At 40.1% G+C, this 12,339-nt stretch overlaps 1 long non-coding RNA gene across 2 annotated transcripts in view; it reads left to right on the top strand.

Moving 5' to 3' along the window:
• Positions 789 to 12,339, top strand: part of LOC110257245 — a 118,101-nt gene continuing 106,550 nt past the window's right edge. The window contains exons 1-2 of one of the 2 annotated variants that reach the window (XR_002339606.1): positions 789 to 1,339; positions 10,312 to 10,487. This is a non-coding gene — a long non-coding RNA (uncharacterized LOC110257245). The remainder of the gene's footprint in view (positions 1,340 to 10,311; positions 10,488 to 12,339) is intronic. The other variant, XR_002339605.1, reaches the window with a different exon arrangement.

Below are 12,339 nucleotides of genomic sequence, written 5' to 3'. Positions count from 1 at the left end.
TGGTAACATGTCAGACACGTTCTGATCTTGAATTGTGTCTACCTGGTAGTGAGTGAATCTTCAGCCAGAGGTGTTGTAGGGGATGGGGTGGGGGTGCCCTGACCCAGGGACAGGTCTGCCTTTTCTGAAGGAACCCCTCATGTGAATTTCTTTGTGGAGCTTCAGCATGTGATGTTGGGGATGAGGATAGGAAGGAGAGGAACATAGCTAGAAAGTTGGTACCACTTGGGGGCCCTGCTAAGTAATGTGGTGTGTTACCCATGGCAACAGGCAGGTGTTTTAGATTTGCCCGAGTAAAGTGGAAGGGCCTCTCATTGTCTTTAGCTCCTAAGAACATTATGGGAGACCCCTATCAATTTCACCTGACTGGCTGCTCAGACCCTGCATGAAATTTTGAGAAAAAGTTTACCTAAGAGTTGACATGAGAAACCATGCTACTGGTTTTTCAACTAAATAATATTTTCAAGCAATTGGCCACTTACATCTATAATGTGAGAACATTCCACAGTGCTCAGTGTGGTGGGAGAGCTTGTAGTGTGGTTGAGCGTTCACGGCTAACACACGCAAAACCACCACATGCCACTTAAACGAAGAATGGAGAAGGCGGAGCAGGGGTCTTCGGAGTCAGAGAAAGTTGGAAGCTGAAGAGGGACTTGAGCTGAGAGCATCAGCAGCAAAGCCCATTCACAATTCCTGGGAAATGAAAATACAAACTGGGTAATAAAGTCTAAATTTTTTTTCCCTATATGCTTAGTCTAGTTTCACTTGCTCATCAGAGGCCCGAGGGCAGAGGCTTCACACCTGACCCTTCAGACCAGAGTTCCAGATGCAAAACAGCTGCTGTGGCTCCTGGGCTCCTGTGCTTCTGCGCATGACACTCAATGCAAGATGGCGGCGGCGGGCCGGACAGAGATGCTGCGTCCCACTCTGGGCTGGAGCCCCAGCAGCGCGCCTGCGCATGACTCTGGCGAAGCCCCTCCCCTCCCCACCGATCCTATAAAGCAGCCCTGCCCACGGCTTGTGAGCAGCATGTGTTCTAGAGCTGAGCTCCTGCCTCTTCATTCTCTGGTCAAAAAAGAAAGCTTCCCTTGGCTGGACTTGGTCTACCTTGCTCAAAGGACCCCCGGCAGGAGGACCCTGTGACAGGGTCAGTTATGATAGGATGCTTGTAATGGGCTAGGCACCCTGCTAAAAGGACTGTGTGTAGACAGTTTCCATGATCCTCACCGCAGCTCCGTGGTTGTTGTAAGGTTGGTGCTCCCATTTTCCACGTGAGAAAACTGTTAAGTGACCTGCCCCATGTCACTCAGCAAGTGGAAGCGAAACTTTTGTACAGAAGGTAAGAAGGGTGAATGAAACCTGCAGTGTAGTGGGAAAAACACCGTTTCCTCCTCCTCTTCTCTCTTTACAGTGCCCACCTTTATAAGAATGCCTACCTTTCAGGATTGTTAGGCGGGATAAATGGGAGTGCTTGTGAATGTCCTGAGCTGCCTGGTGCTCAGCGGGAGGTCAGACCGCATTAGGGAAAGGGCGGCGAGGACAGACGTGACGTAGAGGGAACTGGGACATGACTGATGGCTGCAGTGGGAAATAAACTTGGAAGGGAAAGGGATCCGGTTCACAGAGGACCTTAACAACCTGCAAGAGAGGGTGGGGATTGATGGAGCCCTAGGTGCTTTCACAGAAATGATTGTTCTCTTATTTTGAAAATCCTACACACTCATGACTATTTGGGGGGAAAACTCCAGGAAAGTATAAAGATGAAAATAAAATAATTCCACCACTTAGAGATAAGCACTTCGAATCTTTTGTATTACTTAATTTTGATCCTAACTTAATGAAAGGTGTTATAAAATAGGCCATTAAGGTGTTAACTTTGAGTTTCTATGCGTAATATGTATAGAAATACTTAGTGTCCTTTATGATTATACTGTATAAGAAGCCCTGTTTTTTTCACTGTTTGTTGTGAACATTTTCCTCATCACTAGATAATATTTTTTAAAGTTTTTTTAAGGTTACAGAATATTAATAAACTAGAACTGTAACATACTTGACTATTTCTCTATTATTGGCTATTTAGATTGTTTCCAGTTTTTCACTCTGAGAAATAGTACTGTGATGAATATCCTTATACATAAAAACTTTCATTGCACTAAAAATTATTTCTTTAGGCTGAATTCCTAGAAATAGAGACACTAGGTCAAAGAGTATAGTGTTTTTAAGGCTCTTGATTCGTAGTGCCAAACGGCTTTCAAGAAAGGTTGAATTCATTTATACTCCCATCAGCAGTGCATTAGAGTTTCCATTTTTTTATGGAACATTTGCCAACAATGAGAGCATTTTTTTTTTTAACTTTGTCAATTTCAAAGAAAAAATAGTGTCTTGTTTAAATTTGTATTTCTTGGATTATAGGTGAGATACAAACAATTTTTCTGGAGTTCCCATCTTGGCTCAACAGTTAATGAACCCAACTAGTATCCATGAGGACTCGGGTTCAGTCTCTGGTCTCGCTCGGTGGGTTAAGGATCTGGTGTTACCATGAGCTGGGGTGTGGGTCACAGATGCAGCTCAGATCCTGCGTTGCTGTGGCATAGGGCAGCAGCTGTAGCTCTAGTTTGACCCCTAGCCTGAGAACCTCCATGTGCCACGCAGGTGCAGCCCTAAAGAGGACCAAAAAAGAAACCAACAATTTTTCCATAGTTTACTGGCCATTTGTATTTCTTCTTTTGTAAATTTTCTTTTTGTTTTCTTAACAATTAGTCTAAAACAACACTTTCCCATAGAGACCTAATGTGAACCCGGTATGTAATTTAAAATTCTCTAGTAGCCACATGAAACAATAGAAAGAAACACGTAAAATAAATTTTAATGAAAAGGTATTTTAATAATAAAGTCTTTTTTTGTTGTTTTTGGGCGGCACCCGCAGCATATGGAGTTTCCCAGGTCAGGGGTCGTATTGGAGCTGTAGCTGTTGGCCTATGCCACAGCAACCCCAGATCCGAGCCATGTCTGTGACACATGGCCACAGCTCACGGCAACGCAGGATCCTTAACCCACTGAGCGAGGCCTGGGATCAAACCTCTGTCCTCATGGATGCTAGTCAGATTTGTTTCCACTGAGCCACGGCGGGAACTCCCAATAATAAAGTCTTAATAAAAAATTTATTTAGCCAAATGTATCCCAAATATTATCATTTTAACATCGGCACTCATCATATTTCAGGTGTTCTTGTGGCTGGTGGCTACCATATTAGTGCAGATTTAGAGCATTTTCATCATCACAAGAAGGTCAGTTAGCTAGAACTAGCATAGAATGTTTCTTTGATATTTATTTCTAAGAGACCTTTCTGTATCCGGAATATTGCCTTTTGTCTGTCATACTTGTAACTTTTTCTAGTATGTCATTTGCCTTTTAATTTTGTTTATTCTTTTGATTTACATATTTTAAAATTAGATAGCCAAACCTATCATTTCTTTCTTCTGCTGTTTCTTCCGTTGTTTCTAGACTTACCCATTCCCAAATCAGTTTTCACCCATATCCCCAACCACAATTTCGTTCAATATAGTTTCATTTTAATGTAATCATTTAATTTTAGAATTTGTTGCATTTATTTTTAAAGGCTTTTCATCAAAAAGATCTCTCTGGTTGTATTTCTGTTGATTTCTCCCTGTAATTTTTAATTGTTTCGGCTTATGCATTTTGATGCTGTGTTATTTAGTGCATAACAGATCATGATTGTTGATACTTGTAAAGCAATATGATCCTCCTTGTCCTTTCTAATGTCTTTGCTTTAACTCTACTTTGTTGAAAATTAGCACTGTGCCTCCTGGTTTGGGTGTATGCATTTGCTTAAGAAATCATTGCCCAGTCTTCAATTTTTAACCTTTAAATTTTAATTTACACATAGTTTTGTGATCATTTTTACGACTGTCATTTAATCTTAGCTGTTAAATGGATCCTGGTTCTTATTACTGGTCCTTTTATATAGTGATTTCTCTAATTTTTGAGTTGTTATTTTTATCAGTCAACCATCTGAAGTATGCCTTCAAATATCTTCTAGTGCCTATTTTGTAGTAAGTGCTCGATAATATTTTCTGCAAAAAAGGAATATATGAACAAATGAAAGTTGTTAGGCTTTTGCATGTCATAGAATGTCTTTTTGTTATTGTCATTCATCGATGACAATCTATTTAAAATGAGATTTTTGCCTCTAAATTCTATAAACATTGCAGAATTATCATTTAGTAGAACAGCAGGAGGGAAATGGAGACCAGCATGAATATTTGTTTTGTGATAAATCTGCTTTTCACCCCTGAAGGATGGTCTTATGTCTCTATCCCTCCTTTCTAAGAGACTTTTAATTTTTGAACTTTATATATATCTTTTTTATATTTAAATATTTTGCCATAATATGTCTATGTTTTGGTTTCCTTTCATTGAGTTTTGCCTGGAACATCATGAGACCCTTTTATTGGAAAATTTAAGTCTTTTTTAATTTCAGGAAAGTTTTGTTCTGATATATATTTGTTTAGTATAGTTTTTCTGGGTCCATTTTTCAGGAACATGACTAATTTTGAGATGAGATCCCAAGTTTTATCCCTCTTATCTGTCATTAATTTTTGACTGTCCATTTTATGTGTGCTGTAAAAACAATTCCCATGATTATCCTGATAGTTTTCATATGTCCATTTCAGCAAGGTGCTCTTTCTCTTATTCTTCAGTAATCTTTCTCTTTATTTTTGAAAATTTTTTATTGACTAATAATGTACATGAAAGTACATAAATTATAAACAGACCACCCCATAATTTTTTTCAAAATGAACACCCCTGTTTAAGCACAACCCAAATCAAGAAAGGTTAACAGTATGTGTATCAGAGAAGCACTTCTCATATCACTTTCTAGTTACTAGCCCCAAAGGTAACCACTGTCCTGACTAATGTCACCATTTATTAGTTTTGTCTGGTTTTAAACTTTATATAAACAGATCCCAGTGATTCTTTTATTTCACCTTTTTAGTTATCCTGTAACAAGAAGAAATAGACTCAGATCTAGTATTGGCCAAAATGGTGATTCCCTTGTCCCTTTGACTATAGTCTTGAGTAGATGGATTCTCCTTTGCATAATCACAGCACCAGGGAAGTCAGCAAAATATCCTTTCTGGTCCAGTTTCCTAGAAGGTGGAATTGTTACACTCTTCTCCCCCAACTCTCCAATTCCTTGATACTCTGATCCTATGGGCATGAAAAATACAAGTTCCAGCACACACTATGTCTTAACTAGGATTTGGTTCTGTATATACAATAGAGAAAAAAAAAATTACTGCTGCTTATAAGAGCTAGAAATGTACTTCCCTCTCAGATAGGAGTCCAAAGACATGCAGTCCAAGGCAGGTATGAGAGTACTGTTCCACCAAGTCCTTGACGATCCAGGGTCTTTCCAGATTTCTGCTTCTCCCTACCTAAGGTTTGGTACTCATTCTCAGGGCCCAAGGCAACCATTAGAATGCTGGGCAGTAGGATGAAAAAGGGATGAAGCAAAGGTGGGGCAAAGAGGAAGCACCAGCTGTGTCTTAGATTCACGCATCTTTGTCTTAAATGCCACTGGTTAGAACTTCACTCATGGGAATACTTAGGTGAAAGGGAAGCTGGGATATAAAGTCTTCATTCTTGGAAGCCATCATCTTAGCTATACATTCTTATCAGAGAAGAGGGAAGAATATATATGGAGGGATTACTAGAAGTTTCTGCCACACTGAGAGCAGAATTCTCTCTGCCTCCTGCTCCATAGTACATTGCATCATGGGAGGCATGGTCTCCACACCCATTTTCCTGTCTTTCTACCCTATTGTCTGGAAGTGACAGTCCTAAAAGGATGATGGGGGGGGTGGCGTACAGTTATGAGGACACTCATGAGGACATGAGGGGAATTGTCATGTACTGCTCCAAAAAGCAGTACCCATACAGTGCAGTGACAGGGGCCTGATTTTCTAAAGTACATACCAGAATGTCGGGCATGACGTGGGAAAGAAACGGTGTCTTTGACTTCTTTTAGGCTTTAGATTGTTCAATTTTAAGTGGCAAAAATATGGCACCTTCTGTAGAATTTCTCAATTCAATTCCAAAGCTTTTGTAATAAATATCCTCATATATTTTAAAAATGAAGTGACTGTCAGGCTTGGCTTTAGTTTTTCTCTGTTCATAGATATACAAGCATCAGGAACACTTAATCAAACACTCTGTTTTCCTCTGTGTTGATAATTATACTTTGACCAGAAGTTGAGATCAGGAGAGCCATGTGTTAGAAGGATGCCTGATAATACGGAAGATATTTTGGAAGAGTTTGAGCTTGGAGGCGTGTACAGAGGCTCAGAGGCAACTGCAACAATCTTAGGCTGAGGCAGTGAGACTCTTGGTGGGATCAGCACACTAGGAATGGAGTGGAAAGTGTGTGTCCACAGATAATTCCTCTTCAAGGAAACACTGAGTCTTTGTAAAAGTTATACATAGCTGATGAAAAGAGTTGACCTAAATGTGTTTTTTTTTTTTTTTGGTTTGGTGAACAGAAATTCTGTGTGGTATTGCCTCGGCAAAAAAGGGAGGATTCAAAGTCTGATTTATAGGGAAATGTTATTTTGGGGTATGCTAGATTGGAGGGGCAAGCGGTCTGTTTGTGGAAGAAACTGAAGCTTCGCTTATTTGACGTTCATATACTCTGCCTTCTGGCTTGTCCTCTGTCAGGCTCTAGAAAGCTAACCAAACATAGCTCTTTCTCTCAATCTCCTCGACAGGTAGGCTGTAAGCTCGTGACCTAGATCCTACCATTAATTGCACCTTGAGAGATTTAATTGCAGAACTGAGCAATTAAATTCCACGTGCTTGTGGAAGAAGAACTATTTGAGTAATTATGTTTTGAGAGTAAAGGAGTGGTAGGAGGTTGGCTACTCAAAGAGAAGAATAAACACGCTGGTCTCATGAGTGGAGCTTGTGTAAAGGAGCTACTTTGAAAAGCGTAAAAGGATTGATTAGATGCAGTTGTGGGCCTTGTTGAAGCTAAAGGGCATGAAACTGTAAGGGCTCTATCAGTTCAGTTTTATATCTTTTTCCTTTGGCAGCCAAACCAGTGCCTTGCAGAGTAACATGATCTGTATTTGACTTTGTGACCTTCAGGAAGTTGCTTATAGTCTCTGAAATTCAGCTTCCTCATCTGTAAGATGTTCATCTTACATATATAGCGGAGTTTTGGCCAGGACTGAAGCACCCTCCAAAGTGAATCTTCAAGAGCAATTCCTGGCCCCTATGAATCAAACAATGGGCTAGGCAATTAAGATACAGAGATGACCATGACAAGGTTCCTGCCCTTAAGAGCTCACGTTCTGTTGGGGCAAACAGACACGCAAACAATAATTACAGTACAAATAAAGCTGGTGATAAAGGTGCATTTCTGCTTAAGTAAGGCTGGGGAATTGCAGGGGAAATCAGGGAGGGATTCTCAGAGGAGCAGACATTTGCTCTGGATCAGAAGGGTGAGTATCAATGTAAGATAGACAAAGCAGGTCGAATCATTCCTTGCTGCTAGAACAGCATCAACAATGGCATAGAGGTGTGAAAACTCTTGGCCAGCTTGGGGGCAGGACTGGGGGTATGTCTAGGTGCATGGGGCATGGGGGTAACCGTGAGAGACCCTTCTGTTGCCTCTATTAGCTGACTCCTTCCTTACCAGGATCTTAGCAATTCCTCTACCTTGGCTGCTGCCCTTCGCCTCAAACCTATAATGGCAAGGTTTCTCAGATCTGAACTAGTTTTCCTTGTTTGGCTGTTTTTCAGTCTACTGTCCTGTGTCTCTCCTTCCTTTCCTTTCATTCTTAGCCTCGTTTCCTTCCCTTTTTAACTCACTACTCAGTCCCCTGTGCTCTGGGTTCTCTGTCCATTCCTGTCCTGAAGTCTTCTTAGAGGTCACCAATGGCCCCTTGGTGGCCAGAATCTGTTGCCCCCTTTTCTAGTCCCTTCATATTTACCTCTGTGATATTTGGCCTTTTGCTACCTCTTCCTGAGTTTTCTATCTCACTATTTTCTCAGATCCCATTGAAGCTTATGTCACTTTTATCAGTTCTCTTCTGGTGCCCAACTTGAAAGCTTGATGTTTCATAGCCTTTTCTGAGCTCTTTCTTACAGGCAACATCTCTCTCTGAACAGACTCATGGTTACTGAGCAGCAGTGGGGGAGGGATGGATTGGGAGTTTGGGACTAGCAGATGCAAACTGTTATGTATGGAAGGGATAAACAGCAAGGTCCTATTGTATTGCACAGGGAACTATATTCAATATCCTGTGATAAGTTATAATAGAAAAGAATGTGAAAAACATATATATGTAAACATATACATAGCTGAATCACTGTGGTATACAGAAGAATTTAATACAACATCGTAAATCAACCGTACTTCAATAAAATGTAAAGATTCTCTTTGGGTAGTATCATTCACACCTGAGGTTTCAGTTTCCCCTCCTAATTGTTCTAGTGATTTCCGATCCTTTATCTGTGGCTTCTGCCTCTTCCCTGGGGGTCCAACTCACATTTCCTATCTCCTAGCAAGGATTCCACTTCTCTGTCCCTCAGGCACCTTCAACTGAATAGATCCCAAATCAAACTTATTATCCTTTCCAACAATCCTTTTTCCTGTTTCCATTCCCATTTCACAGTCCAAACTTGAAACCTGAGAGTGATCCTTACTCCCTTCTTTTTTTAAATTTCCTCCATATCTGATCTGTTAACAAACCTTTTTTTCTACTTCTTACGTATTTCATGAGATTATTCTTCCTCTGTCCCTCCCTGTCACTGTCAAAGATCGTAATCATTGTTCAACTTGACCAGCTTTCTAAATGATGTCCTTACTTTTCCTTTCACCCCAGAGTTCATCCTTGAATATCTTTTAGAATGGTCATTCCAAGATACATTCATTCCCACAGTAAATGATTTAAATCATGCCACAGTCTTAAAGCCATCATTACCAAAAACAGTAGTTCCCAATCCTTTTTTGCATAGAGCCTTTTTTCCTTTTCTTTCTTTCTTTTTTTTTTTTTGGTAGCATGGAGCCTTTTTCATGTCAAAAAACATAGTGGGTGTGCCCATGATAGCTGTACTCTTATTACCTGGTAATTGAGAGGTTATATAAACTAAAAGCTACTTCAAATTCAGCAACAGTTTACAATTTATTTTTGTATTAATAAAGCATTGACATACATTTGATTGATAGTAATATCTATCCAGAAACATAGATGTATTCAATCAGTAGACAATGAGTGGTAGTTTTTTGGCTCCTTGAAATAACTACTTACCACCAGTCAAGAACCACTACTTAAAGATAACATCCAAATTAATTAATGAGCTATATAACCTACTTTAACCTCTTGAAACTAAAGTTTCCATTCTTATCTCCAGTCACTTGCTGTCCTTCTTAGCTCACTTTAGCCACCTGAGTGCTCCTGATCCTTCTGCTCCTCACTCATCACTTTTCTCAGGAATGTCCTTTCTTTCTTTTCTTTGCCTCACCTTGTCCCACAAGATTTTTTGCCCTTTCACACAACTGATAACATTTCATGCATCATCTCTAGTGAAGTACTTATTATGCTGTACTGGGTTGGTTTTTAACCTTTGTCTCCTTCATCAGATTTCTGGGCTCCTACTAGTAGAGTTTGGGCTCCTAGGAGAGTGCCTGGTACATAGTAGGTGCTCACGTGGTGGAAGTGGATTCAGAGTGACTATTAGAATATCTTGTACAACCTCAGAAATACCAGTTTCCTGGCAGAAGAAGACAAACAAAATAGCCCTGCCCTGAGTGCCCAGGTCTTTCCTTGTAATTACCACTCTATACAGGAACAAATAATAATCAATCTTACCCTTAGCCATAAAAATGTAGAAATTAAGCTAGGAAGAACCACAGCTGTCATTCAATATGACTCCTTCATATTGCAGATCAAGAAACAGCACTGAGCCTTTCCTTTTCCAGATTCAGCAACAGTTTTCAACTTTCTCCATATTCAGGTTCTTGATTTTTTTTTTTTTTCTTGTTTTGCCTCTTGACTTGTCTACATTCCTCCTAGTTTGTTGGAGTAGTAAGTTGCTCATTTACAAAAGTTGTAAAATTTGTTTTCGTCTGTAACATGAATGCTTGCAACTCATAGATGATTTATATTTTTGCATGATTTAGACATGTTAGCCTTCTTCTTGGCCAAGTCTTTTACCAGGAAGTATCTAAGAAGGAACAAAACTGGCAGATTCAAATTTCTAACTTCATTTACTTCTCTTGCCCAGGCTCTGGTAGATGTGTGAATGGACAGCAAAATGCCAAAGGCAAGTGGCCAGAGGAAGAGCAGCAACCTGGACATTTAGCCTCTGGAAAAATGAAAAGTCACTGGAGTCTCCTTTCATTTTTGAGAGCAGAAGCTGCCTGGCTTCTAAACTTCTGAGTGCCGAGCCTCAAATGCCAGGTATCAAGTAGGAGATGAGTGCTTATGTGGCAGCATGGATGAATTTGGGTGGGGGGATGATTCGTAGGAGCTGTGGAGTAAGTAGATTGGGGAAAATATAGGGGAACATCTGTCTTTGGCAAAACGCTAAGCCACTGAGGTATCTTCAGGGCACTGCATTCAACATGGAAAAAATTAAATTCTGTTGCATCCAAATGACTGCCTGGTCACTTTGAGAACAGCAAAGTGGTAGTTATTCTTGAAGAAGTGTGTGGAAGAAAAATTAGCAAAAGGAGGTTATAACCTAGGACTTCTGAGAAGCCTCCCTAAGATCTAAGGGAGATTGTTGCTTCTCCACAGAGGAAAAGCTGGGCATTGCTCTGAATTTCAATGAAGTGTTACTGCTAGCCATTAAAAATGAAAATTTTCCTACATCCAGTAGCCTGTAGGTGTGTAAGTGTCCTTACCAATCTGTGTTCCATCTTTTGGCAAATTAATAGGACATGAACTTATCTGTTTAAACTTTATACAAAATTCCTAACTCCAAGGGGTAAAAATTGTCAGGCTCCCAAATTCAAATCTAGAGAAGTTAGAATCCTTATTGTTTACAAAGCTTGCCCATCAGATGGAGCTGGTGTTAATTAACTCTGGCGTCCCTACATTCACTTTGCATATTCAGTGGTTGCTATGAAAATCTGGGTCTGAATAACAAATGCACAGCCGGCACCATTAAGCAGAGTGCTGCCATCACATATTTTTCCTCGGGTTGCTTCTGTTACCAATGAAACTTGCAGACGTGAGACTAGAGCGTTTCTGACAGTGAGTCCCACAATAAGATGCTGTTCATTTATTTTGGCAGTGGGTCATCCAATTCTAAGAAGGCAGCTGTGCGTGGCATAGCCCAGCATTATAACTCAAAATCTGTCCTTAACACTTGCAGGACATGGGGTTATGGCATTTTAGAGGGAGACCGAACAGATAGAAGGCTGCATTAAGAAACAGCAGTTAAAATGCCATCTCTGCCTTGTAAAATCCCTTATGCACAGTACAATGTTTTCAGTTATTAAACGAGCATAATTTAAAGGGCAATTTACTTTTCATCATTTGTACTATTGTATTCCTACCATATTGGCCAGTTTTTTTTTTTCTTTGTAGACAATTTTCAACTTGAGCTGTTTAATAGTAGCTCACAAGTATATTTGTCTCAAGCCAAGAGGCTTGCATTGTTATTTTAGGAATTATAGTGGGCATTTTTCAAGTTGTATTAAGTTCTTCAAATGCCCTATTAAAAAAATATTCTCGACATAAAGCAAGCCAACAAGACAATAACTGCGAAATGAGCCTTTATTTTTTTTACCGATACTTTTTTGGACAACAAAATTGTGAGCTCACTTTGAGGGAATTCTGAGCACATGGGGAAACACCCATGTATGTAGCCCAGGATCATGCTGACCTACCGTGATGCACACGGCTTGGGGCTCACATGACCAGAAAACCCACAGACGCTCTAATGATAGACACATCTTTTTCCTTTTGGCGTTGGCAGGATGCTCACTATAAACTGACAGCAGTTTAACTGGGTTGCTAAGCAGGGCTGGGGGTGAGAAGGAAAGGAGGAGATAACAAAGGGGTCCCAAGCAGTTTTTCTCTTTTCCCCAGCACGAAAAGTACACAATGTGTGTGTGTTTCCTCTGTAAATTATGAGGCAAATATCTAACTATGAATACTCAAATCAAGTTTTTTTGGGTCAATGCTTCTAGAATAAAATACTATGAGCATCCAGGGCCATGGACATACATGAGATACTACTGCTTTGCACGTATGCTAGAGTCTACCGACTTCAGTTCACTCCGTTGTGTAAATCTGCATTGTT

Source organism: Sus scrofa, chromosome 16, assembly GCF_000003025.6.
Source record: "Sus scrofa isolate TJ Tabasco breed Duroc chromosome 16, Sscrofa11.1, whole genome shotgun sequence".
NCBI lineage: Eukaryota > Metazoa > Chordata > Mammalia > Artiodactyla > Suidae > Sus > Sus scrofa.
This window is presented reverse-complemented; position numbering and strand designations above follow the sequence as displayed.